Consider the following 846-nt stretch of genomic DNA (forward strand, 5'->3'; position numbering starts at 1 on the left):
CCCATTGTATACAAAATATCCTTATCTGCCTAATGACACTGTGACATGTCTTCACCCTACTTTACTGAAAACTAAGACGACTGCATGTCTTTATAGAAGTCCTATGATTTTATAGTCTTGTTCGGCTATCCAATAACAAAAGCCAATGGGAATGGGATGTTTCCAACCCTCTGGGAATAACTATTGCACAATCGTGGGTTCTATTTACCCAGAACTCGCTACCGACATGTCCTTTTTCTAAGTGTTCAGCAAGGATTATCTCATGACATCCTCACCCACGAGGTAAGCCGTTACCATTCCCACTCTACAGAGGTGAAGCCTGAGGCCCAGAGGGGTTAAGCAACTTGCCCAAAGCCACCCAGCCAGAGAGCCCCATGTTATATTCCCTTCCTGTTTGCTAAAAAGCAAGATACTTGCTACCAATTAAGCCTAGTCTGTCCTCTGGGGGCAGCAGGTCCCTTGAAGGTAGGAGAGGGGCCTCTCTTGCAAAACATGTCCCCGCTCTGGAATTCTCCAGGGTTCAGAGGCAACACCTCCCTCCCCCCAGAGGTGAGTCTGGCTGCTGACGCTTGCAGGAAAAGCCAGCCTGGCACCAGATCTTTTCTTAAACCCCAGCAGCCAACACAGTATCCAAGAAAGCACGTGACTGAGCAGAAGCGAATGAGGCCTGTGTTCTCGCACACCCGGGAACAACAAGACATGTGCGCACATACACACACATGCACACACACACACACCGTGGCTCCCAGCTCCTATTATCCAGCTTCACGCTGGAAATTCCCGGCTATTCATTTCTTTGTTTTTTCTGTCTGGCCTCACCCTTTCTGGGGAATGTACACAGACCAC

This window comes from Myotis brandtii, unplaced genomic scaffold, assembly GCF_000412655.1.
Source record: "Myotis brandtii unplaced genomic scaffold, ASM41265v1 scaffold411, whole genome shotgun sequence".
NCBI lineage: Eukaryota > Metazoa > Chordata > Mammalia > Chiroptera > Vespertilionidae > Myotis > Myotis brandtii.